Source organism: Cervus elaphus, chromosome 3 (genome assembly GCF_910594005.1).
Source record: "Cervus elaphus chromosome 3, mCerEla1.1, whole genome shotgun sequence".
NCBI lineage: Eukaryota > Metazoa > Chordata > Mammalia > Artiodactyla > Cervidae > Cervus > Cervus elaphus.
The window spans coordinates 16838486-16856060 of NC_057817.1; the positions used below are offsets into that span (position 1 = coordinate 16838486).

At 37.1% G+C, this 17575-nt stretch overlaps 1 protein-coding gene across 5 annotated transcripts in view; it reads right to left on the bottom strand.

The window, feature by feature from the left end:
* Positions 1–17575, bottom strand: part of MGAT4C (MGAT4 family member C) — a 769379-nt gene that overhangs the window by 411396 nt on the left and 340408 nt on the right. The window lies entirely within an intron of this gene.

The window sequence follows — 17575 nt, forward strand, 5'->3', positions numbered from 1 at the left end:
GTATACACTTGGTAGAAAGACAATGTTTTTCCAAGAAGATGAAGACATATTGTAGCATTATATCTGCCATAAGGTTTAAACCCAACACAGAAATTTATAGCTGCTTTTTTTCTGTTTTGGAAGCACAGCGTAGTCAAGCATTTAATGTATAGTTAACAGATATCCAATAGTCACAAGAGACTTGACAGCCTAAATTACTTAGTTATAATGAAGATAAATAGCAATCCAAACATGGGTACATATTGCACCCTGCAATGCAATTGACTCTAATGTTGTTGCCAAGCAACTTCCCAGGATAGATTAAAAATACTTCCTGTAATTTGATGGTAACAAGAAACACACACACTTGCAGGAATGACCAAAACTTGTGTTTTAAAAAATAATGTGACCAGGCTTTTCTGGTGTGGCTCAGTGGTAAAGAATCTGCCTACCAATGGAGGAGCTACAGGTTTGATCCCTGATCCAGTGAAGATCCCTCATGCAGAGCAAATAAGTCCATGCACCGCAACTCTTGAGCCTCTGCTCTGGAGTTCGGGAGTCCCAACTATTCAGCCCACCTGCTGCAACTCCTGAAACGTGTTTGCCCCAGAGCCTTGCTCCACAAAAAGAGAAGCTACTGCCATGAGAAGCCTGCACACCGCAGTTAGAGAGTAGCTGCCTGCTTACAACTAGAGAAAAAAGGCCACACAGCAACAATGACCCAGCACAGCCAGAAATAAATACACAAATCAAATTAAAACAAATACTGTGACCATAAAATGTATTCGAATACATACATGGGTGACATCAAAATGAAATTGTTTTATAAAATATATGCTCCTTGGCGTGAGCCTTTAATAGAAATGTGACCTATCCATAGACTTTCAGTCACTCAAAATTTAAAGGGTAAAACCATTTATTTTCTGGGAAGAAGTGTGTATTCTTAGGGGATTTGTATCACTGTTTTAGGAAATTTTGGTAGAGAAAATATTAACTTTAACAAACTGAAATTATCTTTTTTTTCTAATCATTCATGTAAGTGGAATAAATGAAATGGTATGCACATAACTTCTTACATATTTGAGATTTATTTATTTTTATTTATTTTTGCTTTCCTAATTGGTCTATCATAGCTAGGTTCTCTTTCTGGAATAGTCTATCACTGAAAGAAGAATTATAAGAAATTTTGATAGGTAGGGATATATCAAAAATAAATCCTACAATATTTGACTCTCCACAAATAAAGCTTATTAAACTATTTATTTTTCTTTTTCCTCTTTGAAGATACACCTAAATTGAGGCTCACTATTTGCACTGCTATTTGAAAGATAAAACTGTAGTCCTCATTTTCCCAGAATAAAATGCCCATTTTAGACCCTTGATTATTTCTGCTGTCCTCTAAATAGTATCTGGAGAAGGAAATGGCAACCGACTCCAATATTCTTGCCTGGAAAAATCCCATGGATGGAGGAACCCTATGGTTTACAGTCCATCGGGTTGCAAGGAGTTGGACATGACTGAGCGACTTCGCTAAACAATATATAGCTATTTTTTTCAAAGTTTCAGAATCTTCTTCCAGAATGGCTGATATATTTTTTAGGTTCAGTCATTCAGTGAATTTGTGCAAAGATTGGGAAAAGACTTTAGACATTTTCATTTGAATATATTGCCCCTGATGCCCACGGTGTGTTTGCTAGTTGGGCTGCAGAGCTGTAGTAGAGAAAGCAGGACTAAGGTTATGAACAGAAACAGTGAACATGTAAGAGAGACAGCAAAGGCTTCCACTTCATCACACGCTCTGTAATGAACTCAATTCTACAATTCTGTTTTCATTGCTATTGTTGTTTAGTTGCTAAGTATATCCAATTCTTGTGACTCAATGAACTGTGGCCTGCCAACTTACTGTTTCCATTCAGTTCAGTTCAGTCCCCTAAGTCGTGTCCGCCTCTTTGTGACCCCATGGACTGCAGCACGCCAGGCTTCCCTGTTCATCACCAGCTCCCAGGTCTTACTCAAACTCATGTCCATTAAGTCAGTGATGCCATCCAACCATCTCATCCTCGGTTGTCCCCTTCTCCTCCTTCCTTCAATCTTTCCCAACACCTTGGTCTTTTCAAATGAGTCAGCTCTTTGCATCAGGTGGCCAAAGTATAGGAGTTTCAGCTTCAGCATCAGCCCTTCCAGTGAATATTAAGGACTGATTTCCTTTCAGATAGACTGATTGGATCTCCTGGCAATCCAAGGGACTCTCAAGAGTCTTCTCCGACACCACAGTTCAAAAGCATCAATTCTTCAGTGCTCAGCTTTCTTCATAGTTCAACTCTCACATCCATACATGACTACTAGAAAACCATAGCTTTGACTAGATGAACGTTTGTTGGCAAAGTAATATCTCTGTTTTTTAATATGCTGTCTAGGTTGGTCACCACCTGCAGTGATTTTGGAGCCCCCCAAAATAAAATCTGCCACTGTTTCCACTATTTCTCCATCTATTTGCCATGAAGTGATGGGACCAGATGCCATGATCTTAATTTTCTGAATGTTGAGCTTTAAGCCAACTTTTTCACTCTCCTCTTTCACTTTCATCAACAGGCACTTTAGTTCTTCGCTTTCTGCCATAAGGGTGGTGTCATCTGAGTATCTGAGGTTATTGATATTTCTCCTGGCAAACTTAGTTCCAGCTTGTGCTTCATCCAGCTCAGCATTTCTCATGATGTACTCTGCATATAAGTGAAATAAGCAGGGTGACAATATATAGCCTTGATGTACTCCTTTCCCGATTTGGAACCAGTCTGTTGTTCCATGTCCAGTTCTAACTGTTGCTTCTTGACCTGCATACAGATTTCTCAGGAGGCAGGTCAGGTGGTCTGGTATTCCCATCTCTTGAAGAATTTTCCACAGTTTGTTGTGATCCACACAGTCAAAGTCTTCGGCATAGTCAATAAAGCAGAAGTAGATGTTTTTCTAGAACTCTCTTGCTTTTTCAATGATCCAATAGATGTTGGCAATTTGATCTCTCATTCTTCTGCCTTTTCTAAATCCAGTTTAAACATCTGGAAGTTCATGGCTCTGTACTGTTGAAATCTGGCTTGGAGAATTTTAAGCATTACTTTGCTAGCATGTGAGATGAGTGCAACTGTGGGGTAGTTCGAACATTCTTTGGCATTGCCTTTCTTTAGGATTGGAACAAGAACTGACTCTTTCCAGTCTGTGGCCACTGCTGAGTTTTCCAAAATTGCTGACATATTGAGTGCAGCACTTTCACAGGATCATCTTTTAGGATTTGAAATAGCTCAACTGGGACTCCATCACCTCCACTAGCTTTGTTCATAGTGAAGTCTTTTAAGTCCCACTTGACTTAGCATTCCAAGATGTCTGGTTTTAGGTGAGTGATCACACCATCATGGTTATGTTCCATTAGGTCACTTTATTTCTCGAAATTAGTTAATGCAAATATTAATGAAGAATAACTCCAAGTTTATTCACTGGGACAACCAAATTTATGTAAGAAATACTGTGTTCTGTCAACTGTACTAAAGACTAAAAACAATAACAACAAGAATAATATGCTATGATAGAAGAAACTAAAGAATCCAGAGACAAAAAATTAATTATAATCATGCAAATTAGCATTTATATAATGCTTGTGTATTCTGGGCTCTTAAGATTTTTACATGTATCATATCATTTGATCATTAAAACCAGCCTTTAAAGGTTATTCTTTTTATTCCTAACTTGCAAGAAAACAGGAGCATGAAAATTTAAAATTTTAAGAAAGACACCAGAATGGCAGAACTACTTCATAAATGTATCTTACTTCCTAGTATACCCTATGAGGCAAATAATTTTAAAAATGAATTAGTATAAAACATTTTAGCTATGAAATGTGCCTGTTCATATTCTGTTGTTAGATCGATAACTATTTACAGTGATGAGCAAGGTGCACTTGAGATCTAGAATGGAGGCAAAGTCACAGGTTGTGGAGCCATTGTAACACCCCGGATATATATCCAAGTATTAAAAAACCACTTGAAATAAGAATAGAGAGGTTGCAAAATAATTACAGTAATTTCATAGGTAGAACTAAAATTAATGTGGAAGGTGCTACTGAAGAAGAGGAAACAGTGAAGAATGACTTGACTTTTCTAGATTCTAGCCAAAACTCTAAGTGAAAAGGTAATAACAAGAAGCAAAGAAGATTGTTCATAGGCAAAAGATTAAAATGAAATGTCAGACCTGAAGACAGAATGCCTAATACATGAAAACAAGTTTTTGAAACTCAGCAGAGCATTCATAGCCAGAAACACCAGTTTGCAAATGACAAATTGCTGGGAGTATGTTCTAAATTACGTGGGAAGGAATGAGATCTATAAACTGAGTGGTATGAATGGTAGATTGAAACGGTGTGCAAGCTCTCTTCCGAGAGTTTTTGTTTCAGCATTAATGGAAAAAGAGGAGGCAGCTGAATGGTAGGAGACAGGGGTGGTATGGGACATCTGAACAGATCAGAGATGTTATAAAATAATAGATTTATGAAACTAATTTTTTTTGGGAAAATGCAGTAAGACCATGATGTCACACCAAGGGGTCTATCTAAATTATGCTCATGAATTGACTATGAAACCAGTCAGCAAAGTGCAATTTTCATCTGCCCTCTTCAGTTTCCCGCTTAGTCATGAAGGTTAGATTTAACCTGGCTGGGACTTGACCAAGTTAGTATAACAGAAGTTGTGAGGAATAGGAAGGAAGAATGGAGGGGGAAGAAGGCAGAGGCAGAGCAGGAGAGAAAGAAACTTAGAGACAGAGAGAGAGAACATTTTTGTTCGATAACTTTTATACTCACCAGACCTGCACACTAATGGTAGCTAACAGCAGTTTTAACTGTCTCAAACAAGACAGCATTTCAAGGAGGAAATTCTTCAAGAAAATGATCAAGAAAACTCAAAAGTGTTTTTTTTTCTTTTACAAGTATTTAAGGAAAAATTTGAATAAAGTATGAGAAGAGAGAAAAAGGTAAAACAAACAATTTGTTAATTTCCATGCAGCTAAATTAATTTTAAGAATCAAGGCCTTGAACTAAATTGACTACTGTGAGAAATAAACCTGGAGCTTCTAAGAATGGATTTTAATTAGCATTAGACAAATTCTCAGACCAGGAAATCACATGCATCAATTGAAAAACTGTACAGAAAAATAGATTCTTGCTTTTCATTATTCCCCTCACGAACACAGTGTTTACAATATTGTACTTGTTCAGCAAAATGTAGCAAGTTAATCCTATTCTCGTAAGAATAATTTCAAACCCAAGAGCCTCCTTTATAAAATGCTAGGCACATATTAGCTACTTTTTATTGATTTAGACAATATATGAGTTGTCAAAAAAATCTCATTTTTTAGAGCTGTAACAAAATTTCCTTAACTGTAGATGTTTTAAAACAACCATTAGTCACTTTTTTGAGCAAAAATAAATTTAGTCCATGTTGAAGATCTATAATCTTAATCATGGTGTCTTTTCTGGTTTTTCTGACTATGTACCTTATTGGCTGACTGCTCAATAGGTGCTACAAGTGTACTTGTTACAGGGCTGTCTCGCTTTGAACCAGATGGGGAGAACTGCTTATTAATTCAAGCTACATTTCCCAAACTGACATTTTCCTAATTTAATCAGCAGAAGTAGTAGCTATTTGAAGCTGAATTCAGTGTAATAAATGATTGTTCATTTTATAGGCCAAATGCTCCTTTTCCCTACAAAGCAAATTTAACCCATAATGTGACTGGGTTCTAGTTGTACTGCCACACCTAAGAATTTATAATAATGATCTATGGCAAGACGCATCTTGAGTTTCAGCTGGTGAAACTGAAACTAGGCCAAGATATCTGTTCTTTACTTTATGTCCCCACCCTAGCAGCAGTGATGAATGAGTAACCTATGTGAAAATTGTGGGGAGGAAAAGAAATGGATGAGCACCATGGTGACACTGGACCCCGATAAAATGTTTATTCTTCAAATCTAGCAAGAAAGAATCACTTCACTACATCAGAAAGTCTGAATTCTAGAAGAGAGGACAGTCACCTTCAGGTGCCCTAATTGGGGCAAATTTGGAATGGCCTCTTGAATGACATGGATATCAGACTTCTTTTCCTCAATTATTACTCATTCTACATTGATTAATATCCATGGCACACTAGATATTATGGTAACAATGACACATAAAAAGATAAGTACAACATGATGTCTATGAGGAGAGGGGGGGAATGGGGAGAGGTGATAATAAGGTTGAGGGCATATAAATACATACACAGGTAGCATATTTTAAGAAGTGAGGGAACATGAGTTTGGAGTGGTAGACAAGCTCCATAATATTTAAGATCTTGATAACAATATAAGTTTAGAGTTTGTTATCAGTAGACAATGGTGAGTTCACAAATAACTGAAGATTTTAATAGCCAAGGAATGATATCCTCATACTTGAGTTTCAGAAAAATCATCCTGGCAAAACTGTGATAGGATTAATGAGTATACAAGCCTTTGAAGTAGGCAATCTATTACATTAGTTAATAAAGAATAAAATGAAAGACAGAGGAAGAGATGATTGGATGGCATCATTGAATCAATAGACATGAGTTTGAGCAAATTCTGGGAAATAGTGAAGGATAGGGAAGCCTGGCATGTTGCAGTCCATGGGGCCACAAAGAGCTGGACATGACTGAGTGAATGAACCACAACAGCAAGGAAAGAAAATGGAACAGAATAGTAGAGTGGAAAATTAGGCTCCCATGAAAAGTGAAGGTGTTATTTGCTTTTATCTGACTCTGTGACCCCATGGACTGTAGCCTGTCAGATATCTCTATCCATGGAATTCTCCAGGCAAGAATACTGGAGTGGGTTGTCATTCTCTTCTCAAGGGGATCCTCTCAATCCAGGGATTGAACCTGGGTCTCTTGCACTGCAGGCAGATTCTTTACCGTCTGAGCCACTAGAGAAGCCCAGGCTCTCATAGGGAAGATTTTCTTTTTTTTGGTATTGAGGGATACGCACACAAATATTTATGCTAAGGGGAAAAAATCCAAAAGAGACAGAGATTGATAATGCACTAAGAGAGAAAATATTAACTAAATCGAGATTGCTAATCAAAAGTGAAAACAGTGAAAGTGTTAGCTGGTCAGTCGTATCCAATTCTTTGCTAGGTTGCTTTTCCCAACCTAGCAATTGAACCAGGGTCTCCTACATTGTAGGTGGACTCTTCACTGTTTGAACCACCAGAGAACAGATGTAAAACCAGTGGGATGCATATGTTATTAGAAGAGAAAAATAGGTATTCTTCTGGGGTTGAAATAAATGTGTTATAGCTTTTCTGGGTAAATTGTCTGTGAGGTGGATGAATTTACCTTCTGAGGTTCAAAGTTTTCTTTACAAACCAGTATTTGATTTAATCATGAATTAAGCTTATCTTGAAATGGTAGAGGACTTAAGAGAAAATGCTTAAGGTTTTTAAATGATTAAGTAGAGACCAGAAGAGGAGCCAACTGTGACATCAAGAACTATTGACAAATGGAAGTGATTATCCAGTTGAAGACTGACACTACACCTGGGTAGCGGTAGCTGTCTTAAAAGTTTCAAAATTGCCTCCAGAACTCTATAGTCACATATGTGTAAAAGAAAAGAAGACATTTTGCCAGATTTGGGGGCAGGGAGGTTACTAAATGATGAGGGCGAAAGAGGAAAGTGAAAAAGCTGGCTTAAAACTCAACATTTTAAAAACTACATGGCATCCAGTCCCATCACTTCATGGCAAATAGAAGTGGAAAAAGTGGGAACAATGACGGATTTTATTTTTTTGGGCTCCAAAATCACTGTGGACAGTGGTGCAGCCATTAAATTAAAAGACACTTGCTCCTTGGCACGAAAGTTATGACAAATCTGGACAGCATATTATAAAGCAAAGACATCACTTTGTTGACAAAAGTCCCCAGAGTCAAAGCTATGGTAATTCCATTAGTCAAGTACAAATGTGAGAGTTGGACCATAAGGAAGGCTGAGAGCCAAAGAATTGATGCTTTTGAATTGTGGTTTTGGAGAAGACTCTTGAGAGTTCCTTGGACTGCAATAATACCAAACCAGTCAGTCCTAAAGGAAATCAACCCTGAATATTCATTGGAAGGACTGATCTGAAGCTCCAGTACTTTGGCCACCTGATGGGAAGAGCCAGCTCATTGGAAAATACCCTGATGCTGGGAAAGGTTGAGGCCAGGAGGAGAAGGGGGCGGCCAAAGATGAGATGGTTAGATAGCATCACTGACTCAATGGACATGAATTTGAACAAACTCCAGGGGGCTTGTTGGAGTAAAGAATCCAGACAGTAAAGAATCCACGTGCAATGCAGGACCTAGGTTCGATCCCTGAGTTGGGAAGATCCCCTGGAAGAGGGCATGGCAACCCACTCCAGTATTCTTGCCTGGAGAATTTCATGGACAAAGGAGCCTGACAGGCTACAGTTCACGGGGTCAAAAGAGTCGGACCTGACTGAGTGCCTAAGCACACAGCCCACCAGGGGAGTGAAGGAAGGGAGGCCTGGTGCTGCAGTTCACGGGGTTGCAAAGAATCAGGCATGACCTAGAGACTGAACAACAACAACAAAGGACTACTGAACTAGATCCCACAGAACAGGAAGAACAAACATTATGGGTATTGTTGGCACACTGCTTGATGTTAGATAAGATAGTGCATCCAGGAAAAGGCTGTGAAAGACTGGGAGAAGAAAGGAACAATAAAACAAGATGTTCAGTGTTCCAGTTAAATCGTGTCTCCCAGAAAGATGGATGAAAATGCTACCTCTGGTACCCGCGAGTGTGACCGCATTCGGAAATAGAGTTTTGCAGATGTCAGGTGGCTCAGTGGTAAAGAATCCTCCTGCCAGTGCAAGACACGCAGTCCCTGGGTCCAGAAGATCCCCTGGAGGAGGAAATGGCAATCCACTCCAGTATTCTTGCTTGGATAATCCCATGTAGAGAGCAGCCTGGTGGGCTACAGTCCATAGGGTCTCAAACAGTCCAACTTAACTGAGCACCCCCACACACCTTTATGTAACACTTATTTAATTAAATTATAGTTTATATAAATTGGACAAAAGTATTTTGTGTTTAAACATTTATCCTGACTTTAAATGTGGGTACTTGTGCATAGTTTTTGAATAATAAATGCCTGACTCTAAAAATAACTAATTATTTGTATAATTCTATAATTTGAATGAGTATATGTATTGAGTATAGATATTATAGACAGTATATGATATTGAGGATTTTATTGTCACCTTAGAGTATGTATAATCCAGAGAGGACTAGAGATGGATTTCTTGATAACACTTATAAAGGCAATTGTGATGATCTAAGACCTAGGCTTTAAAGAGTGCTTACTATATCACACAATTTACAAGACCTTTATCATTTATTTCTGAAAAACAAAAAACAAAACTTTGAAGTTGCTGCAAATATTATGCAGCCCTTTCCCATGCCAGAACTTTTATTATTAGTCACTATACAGCTTGAGTAAACTACATAATTATAGAGTCAAAGCTCATACATTCACTGAACTAGTTCCTTGCCTTTGTTAAAATAGAAGAAGCCATTTTAAAGGATTTTGATAAAATATTCTATGATCTTAATTTTCTTATTTCCAATCTACTTGTAACTAATTGGAGACAGATTGATTGATCAAACCATATGATTTGTGAGCCATAAATATAAACAAACCTAAGTCTGGGACAGTAGTTGATGGATTGCCTAAGTATTTAACACAAAACAGACAATGAATAATTACTAATATTTTTAGAAAAATGAGTTCACAAATGTTTGATGTTTAGAGGATATTGCAAGGAACTGAGTACATCAAAAACTGATTTTAAAAAGAAGAGCTAGTAAAGAAAAACAAAGTTAAAAAAAACCAGTAAAGCTTCAGGTGAAATAATGAAGAAAAGAGTATTAGAAACATTGCAAATACAACTGGGAAAAGGAAGAAAATTGACTAGGTTTTGCCAAGAAACTATTTATGACTCTGTAAAATAATGCTGATAGAAGGTTGAGGTCAAATCTTCTGCTGAAATGACTTTTCAGAAAATCCCAATTTTTTTGTCCATCCAGAACAACTGTCAGATCTCTCTAGTTTTGGGAGTCATTAAGGTTATTGCAAAAAGGTTTACATTAGAGAACAGTAAATTTTTTTCAAAATATTGCATTTACTAGGTACTGTAATTCAATCAAATGTATTTATAGAAATCATGAGGGAAAGAAAAAATATTTTTTTCTTCATATTTCAAAGCTTCATGATCTATTATATAATTACTATCTAAATATGTGGAAAAATGTAGAATTGTATTAAATTGTATGATTTCTTGTACCTAAATTAAGAGGATTTAGGTACAAATCCTCTTTGTTGTTCAGTTGCTAAGTCGTGTCTGACTCTTTGTGACCCCATGGACTGTAGCCCTTCAGGGATTTTCCAGGCAAGAATACTGGAGTGGGTTGCCATTTCCCTCTCTAGGGGATCTTCCTGACTCAAGGATCGAATCAGGGTCTCCTGCATTAGCAGAGATTCTTTATCACTGAACCACCTGGGAAGGCTTTAACCTTACAGGTCTGTTAAAATTCCCTACTGAAAGTCCTCCATTTCAAACCCAACGGAGCAAAAGAAACCTATTTTTTTTTTTCAGCTTCTCTCTGTGTGTGTGTATGTAGACATATATAAATGTAGACATATATAAATATATAAACTATAAAAAGTCACATCGACAATTTTGCGGTTCAGCCAGTTTTCCAGCTTCCTATACCAAGGAATGAAGTAAGAGCCTTATTCTGAATTTTTAAAGGAGAATAGAAGAGAATAAGGATGACATTTTAGTCTTAGGAAATGAACCACAGGGAACAGGAAAGTCAGAATCCACACACAGCAATGGACAGTAATATTTATAAATTTAAGTGGAGATGAATGGATAAAACCATTTTATTTCACATAGTTGTCTTGCAGTAGTTGGTTAATTAAAAAAAAAATAGCTCTTAATGCTCAAGGAATCAATGTGATTGTGCTAGTGTAATAGTGTGTGGTGATATGGGAGAAAGAAAGTTCATTTAGGGGGCTTCCCTGGTAGCTCAGCTGGTGAAGAATCTGCCTACAATGCAGGAGACCCCAGTTCAATTCCTGGGTCAGGAAGATCTGCTGGAGAAGGGATAGGCTACCCACTCCTATTATTGGACTTCCTGGTGGTTCTGATGATAAAGAATCCACCTTCAGTGCGGGAGACCTGGGTTTAATCAATGGGTTGGGGAGATCCCCTGGAGAAGAAAATGGCTTCCCATTCCCAGTCCAGTATTCTGGCCTGGAGAATTTCATGGATGGTGGAGCCTGGCAGGCTACAGTCCATGGGGTCGCAAAGAGTTGGACACGACTGAGACATGGCTGAGAAACTTTTACTTCACTTAAGGGAATTGTTGTAGGATATGGTAAACCAGGGCTGGAGATTGCTTTGTATGTATGCCTTGAGTGGAGAGGCAAATATGAAGTCAAGTGTGATAGAAAAAGTTGCCCATACTTCACACAAATATGACTATGTTCCCTTTAGTGAAGGAATTGCCAATAAAGCCACATTTAAAAATTTTTTTTAATTTAACTGTTTTGTTTGGTTGTGAAACTCTGGGTTATTCATGTAGCCTTCATGAAAATACCCTTTGCAAGAGTTTACTGTTTAACCTAATTCATAGGTGACTTCCCGATAGCTCAGAAGGTAAAGAATCTGCCTGCAACGCAAGAGACCTGAGTCTGGAAAATCCTCTGGAGTAGGGAATGGTAACCCACTCCAGTATTCTTGGCTGGAGAATCCTGTGGACAGAGGACCCTGACAGGCTACAGCCCATGGGGTCGCAAAGAGCAATCTATGCTAGATATATTTGACATGATGGAATGTTATATGGGATATGTTGTATGGGATTTACATTTTTTTTTTTCTCCTTGGATCTGAAACTATGCCCTTTCTAAAAGTATCAGGCTTTCTGACAAATTGTGAAATATTATTTTGGAATAAAAAATTTTTAAGGCTATTCAGAATAAAATTACTATATGCAGAAGATAGATTTTGAGAACCAAAGTAATAAGCCTCAGTTGGCTTCAAAATATAAAGCCTAATGATAGATTTGATAAGTGTAAATACAACAGCAGTGGTTTTTCCAGCAGTTATGTATGAATGTGAGAGTTGGACAATAAAGAAGGATGAGCGCTGAAGAATCTATGCTTTCAAATTGCAGTGCTGGAGAAGACTTTTGAGAATCCCTTGGACTGCAAGATCAAACCAGCAATCCTAAAGGAAATCAACCCTAATGTTCATAAGAAGGACTGATGCTGAAGCTGAGGCTCCAACCTGATATGAAGAGGTGTCTCATTGAAAAAGTCAGTCTTTCTCTGATGCTGGTCAAGATTGAAGGCAAAGGGGAAAGGGGAAGTGGAAGTTGAGATGGTTAGATAGCATCACCAACTCAATGACATGAATTTGAACAAGTGGGAGATAATGTAGGACAGAGGAGCCTAGGGTCTACAGGGTTGCAAAGAGTCGGAAACGACTTAGCAATTGAACAACAATTTTGGGTAGCAAATCCTATTAATAAATTCTCTAAATCTGAGCAAAATTTATGGTCCCACAAAATAGGTTGGGCCAAGACTTACCAGCTCATAATATGAAATCACTCTCTAGATGAATTCCAAACATTATGTCTCTCTTTCTCTGAGAAATAAACCATGAAAACATTCACAATATCCTACAAGTCACGTTGCAATTTGTGCCATATAACAACTTGCATTCAAAATCATCTATAGTTTATAACAACTCTAGGAATATAATTCAATGCCACATGACCTATAGCTTGAATAATTTAGCCTTGTGGACAATTCTTTACTTAATAAATGTTTCTGGTAAAATCTGAATCATAGCCAACTCAATGTTAGGTTAAAGCTCTGAATATACCATGAAATTGGTAGACATTTCAGTGTTGTTTTTTTTCCCTTCAAGTGAACCAGACAAAATGTAATTTGGGTCAAAATCTGAACAGTTCTTTTGGATAAAACATATCTCAAACTTGGGTCTTCTTTGTGTTAAGTGTCTCTCCATGGCTGAAAAAGGAGAAAGCTTTTTATGAAGTACTGGTAATGATCAAATACTCAATTATAGTAAAAAGAGTTTAGTACGTGTCAGTGACTAGAGTATCACCTATACCCTTGCTGATGTAGTAACTATGATATTTAGATGTCCAGATATTGGGCTCTTAGTTACATTTATCAAATCTATCATTAGTCTTTAAATTTTGAATTCGACTGAGTCTTATAACCTTGGTTCTCAAAAATCTATCTTCTGCATGTAGTAATTTTATTCTGAATAAACTTTAGAGAGATTTTATTCCAAAAATCATATTTCAGAATTTATCAAGAAGCCTTTTCCAAACCTAAAATTAAGGAGAAAAAAAATATATAAACCCCATACAATATGTCCCATATAACATCCCATAACATCAAATATATCTAGCATAGGCTTAAGGAAATATGTAAATATGGAGTATGCAGAGGAATCATGTTTTAATCTGTAAATCATTCACAAGAACCACTCTCAAATAACAGTATATGGACAAGATTAGTGCAGAGAAAAACACTAAGGTTACTAAAGGTTAGATGCAAAATATGATTTTTCTTGAATGGAATTTCTTTCAGAGATAGGATGATACAGAATGACAGAATGAGGACAATCAAGGACTCTCAGCACTATGATAAATGGAGACAGATTTTATAATAAATATTCTACCATTTAAACACTCTTCTCAAATCTGCTTTTCCACCATCCCTATTGCTCCTTTATCCTACTCTCATGCTGGCTTAAACACAGTTAACTGAAGTACAAAATTCTATCAGCAGATATATAGCTAATGTTCAAAACCTTGGAACTGTGAGAAGCCCTGGGTAGCTGCCTTAACCATTAAAAATGGAATTTAAGGGAAACCAATTTCTTTTCCAAACTTACTCACAGATCAGTTAAAAGAACATCAATATCTCTGAAAGAGCCATGCATTTGGAAAAATATCATTTTTCAACTCTTGACAATCTTAAAAATTGCTGTAGCATATAAAAACACAAACATGTCAATAGCTTTGGTTGTAAGAGTGCAATAGAGCCTAAATCTTCTGACCAACGAGCAACTTCTGTGTCCAAGAAGTAGTATTTTTAAATCAATTTTTATGCCCATGGTAACTCCCATTTTGAAATGATACATAAAATTTGTATTTTCTCTTTATAAAATGATACAGGTCAATAGTTGGCTAATGTTACAAAGCTCTACAAGGATATTGCAAAACAATAATTTGATGTACAGGCAATTAGGTTCAGTTTCAATATAGTATTCTGAAAAATGTTGCCTTTTGGGGGGAAAGAAGTAAAGGTTCTTGGTTACATTGACAGACCAGCTTTTCTGCAATAGATCCCGCCAGCAAAGGCTTAATATATCTGATTTGTCAAAGTCAAACCACTCCTGCTAATCTCTTCCACCAGTCTAAAATGCTGAGAGCTATCACCTATACATTTTCTTGTGCCATGCAGAGAGAAAGATGGAAAATGGGCAGAAAGTAATCAGCACAAACGTCAGAATAAATGGCCTTTTAGAGCACAGTTATAAGAAAAATTCAAGAAAAATTAGTCACTGTATTCTATGAGATTCTTTTTGCTGCTCTCTCTTTGCCACTGCTGTGTGCTTGAATGTAAATTACTCCTAATTTTACTATTTTAGTAAGTTAATGAACATTTTAAGACTATACAAATATTTCCCATTAGTGTCAAATATTATGTGTTTCACTGCATTATGTAGTCAGAGTGGGATAAATAAAGTAATATTAAATATCAAATACTTTTAAAGCTTTAAAGCTTTATTATTGTCATTGTCATTTAACCTGATATGACATTATTTAAGCCATAGTTTTAACATTTTATCAGCCTAAAATATTCTATTTAAGTTAAAAAAATACCTGTGGGAAGTTTCAGAAAACATATGGCAGACAAATTTGTTTTTAATTATTTCAGCACACATCAGCTCAGTTCAGTTCAGTCACTCAGTCATGTCCGACTCCTTGAGACTCCATGGACAGCAACACTTCAGGCTTCCCTGTCCGTCACCAACCCCCAGAGCTTGCTCAAATTCATGCCCATCGATTCAGTGATGCCATCCAACCATCTCATTTTCTGTCATCCCCTTCTCCTCCTGCCTTCAATCTTTCCCAGCATCAGGGTCTTCACCAATGAGTCAGCTCTTCATATCAGGTGGCCAAAGTACTGGAGCTTCAGCATCAGTCATTCCAATGAATATTCAGGGTTGATTTCCTTTAGGATTGACTGGTTTGCTTGATGGTATTACATTTAAGGATCAGCTTTCAAGTTTTTCTTTATTATGATTGATTTACAAAATAATTAATATTCGATAGTCACAACTAAGAAATATCTGATTGTTCGAGGTTTCTAAAACATTGAAGTCAACTGATTCATGAGTGAGGTGACTGGCTAGACATGGACATCACCATCATCATTACAAACACGTCTATGTAGTATAGTCTCTTATGCCAGGCACAAGATTCTAAAGATCATGTTTATTAGATCTTTTAATTCTTACAACTGTTGAACACATATCCATTGCACATATGGTAAATCTGGGGCACATAGAGATAAAGTAACTTGTTGAAAGCAACATAGCCCTTAAGTAGCATAACCTGAATTCAAGCTCAGGCAACGAAGCAGTGGCTCCAGATGTCTTGGTTTGAACATTACACCAAGCACATTTTCACCAGACTTTAAGAAGAATAAGAAATGCGCTAGCCCAGTACTTTCAAACCTGTTGCAAATATTACACCTGTTTTAGATGATTTGGGTCCTGATGGTGGCACATTTTAGCACTGAGTCCATTCTCTCAGACCTGTAGTTTTTTGCACCAAATACCAAAGAAAATTACGTGATGTTCCTATGCCAATGAAAATATTAAAGTACTGGATGCATATAACTTCATCAATACCTTGGAGTTTTGCAAGGTCAATGGAAGGGTATTAAACTTGAATTTGTTTAACAGAGTTTACATTTGATTAAAGAGGGATTTTACAGCTTATTTACTGTCTCTGTGTAATTTAAATATGTTAATAAAGTTAATGATTGTAATAGTAATAATCTATACCTATATCAATAACTATATACTCTATTTCTTAGTATGCTCACTAATGAGAGTAATAATAATCTACACATATATCAGTACCTGGGGTTTCCCACGTGGCGCTAGTGATAAAGAACCCACCTGCTAATGCAAGAGACATAAGAGATGTGGGTTTGATCCCGGGGTCTGGAAAATCCCCTGACAGAGCTCATGGCAACCCATTCCAGTATTCCTGCCTGGAGAATTCCATGGACAGAGGAGCCTGGAGGGCTACAGTCCAAAGGGTCTCAAAGAGTCAGACATGACTGAAGTGACTTAGCACACATTCCTGCAATAATAACTATATACTCTATTTGACGGTAAAACCTTTTCTTCTGTCCATAATAGAAGCAACCTATGTAAATGGAATATACATTTTTAAAATCTAATGAGGATCTTTCACTTTGAAACTACCATATATTCAATATTAGAGGGACACCACCTATTTAATGCTTATCTAGATAGGTAATGTGGTATCTGCCTCTTCACTGCTCTGAATGTGGGCGCCATCGTTGTCACTGATTGTCAGTATTTTCTGTTTCAGCAGTGTTCTTGGAGCATCAGTGTATGTTTTCATCTGAAGAAAATGGAGAACCTTATGCTGTCATTCCTTTACCCCTTGACTCAAAGCCTGTTGCCTTATTACTAAACATCGAGAACAGTAGAAGAGGGAACATATCGTCACAATAAAATGCTAATAATTTTTATTATTTATTGATCATTTGTAAGGCACCAGGAACTATATTAAATATGCATATCATTTCAGACTATGTTCACATATAAAGTATAACAATCATATGTAGAATAAACAAGCATCACCGACCTTAACACAGATAAGAGAACAGAGGCTTAGGCATTTTAGGCAACTTGGGTTATACAGCTAGCCTGGGCAGCAGAAATGGTTCTGGGAGTAAGCCCCTGCTCCTAATGAGCACTTCCTCACTGCTCTATAGAAACATATCTATAGCTGTAAGGTATAAAGAAAAATATCTTCTTTTGTAATTGTCCGATTTGCATGTCTGTGTCTTATTTATTTGTTTATTTTTGAACAGCTTTATTGAGATATAACTGACATGCAAAGAACTGCACGTATTTAACGGGTCTCTGCCTTGTTAATGTCAGCTGACAGGGGCTGATGGTACTGAGAAAGAAGGAAAACAACAGCTTTGGGATCCTACTCTTATAGCTTTGCTCTGTGTATTTCTAGGAAAGAAGAGGGTGTGTTTCCTAAGGAGGGTCACCTTATCCCTTGGTGTGCAGATTGGATGCTCTGGTTCTAGATTTCTTTGTGGAATGGTATGCAGTATAAATTGACATGTACTCCACGCTTATATCTAAGATTTGAATCA